The sequence below is a fragment of the Geospiza fortis genome, unplaced genomic scaffold (assembly GCF_000277835.1).
Source record: "Geospiza fortis unplaced genomic scaffold, GeoFor_1.0 scaffold200, whole genome shotgun sequence".
NCBI lineage: Eukaryota > Metazoa > Chordata > Aves > Passeriformes > Thraupidae > Geospiza > Geospiza fortis.
The window spans coordinates 3,405,587-3,405,929 of record NW_005054353.1 but is presented as its reverse complement, the minus strand read 5'-3'; positions in this window follow the sequence as shown (position 1 = coordinate 3,405,929).

Sequence of the window (343 nt, the reverse complement as noted above, 5' to 3'; positions counted from 1 at the left end):
CGTAGGTGAGCGAGGGAGACAAGCCGGCCGACTGACTCCCTCGGCTTCGTTAGTTTCGCCTGCCTAAACAGTGATATTAGAGAACATTTTTTTCTTGCACGGTAGAAGCCAACATTTGACACTCCTGTTACTGACACCACTTATGTATTTGGACAAAGCTAAAACTATTAGCAGGGCTCATGTTTATAGTCTGTGTCTGGACAGTATTTCTCTTGAACGTTCTTGAATAATCTCATTTGAGTATATAGTTTTAAGTGACCCACTGTGAACAGACTATACTCTGTATCTTAGTGCACTGCCAAGCTTTGCACGCCCATTGCCACCTCCTCAGTGTCGTCACACC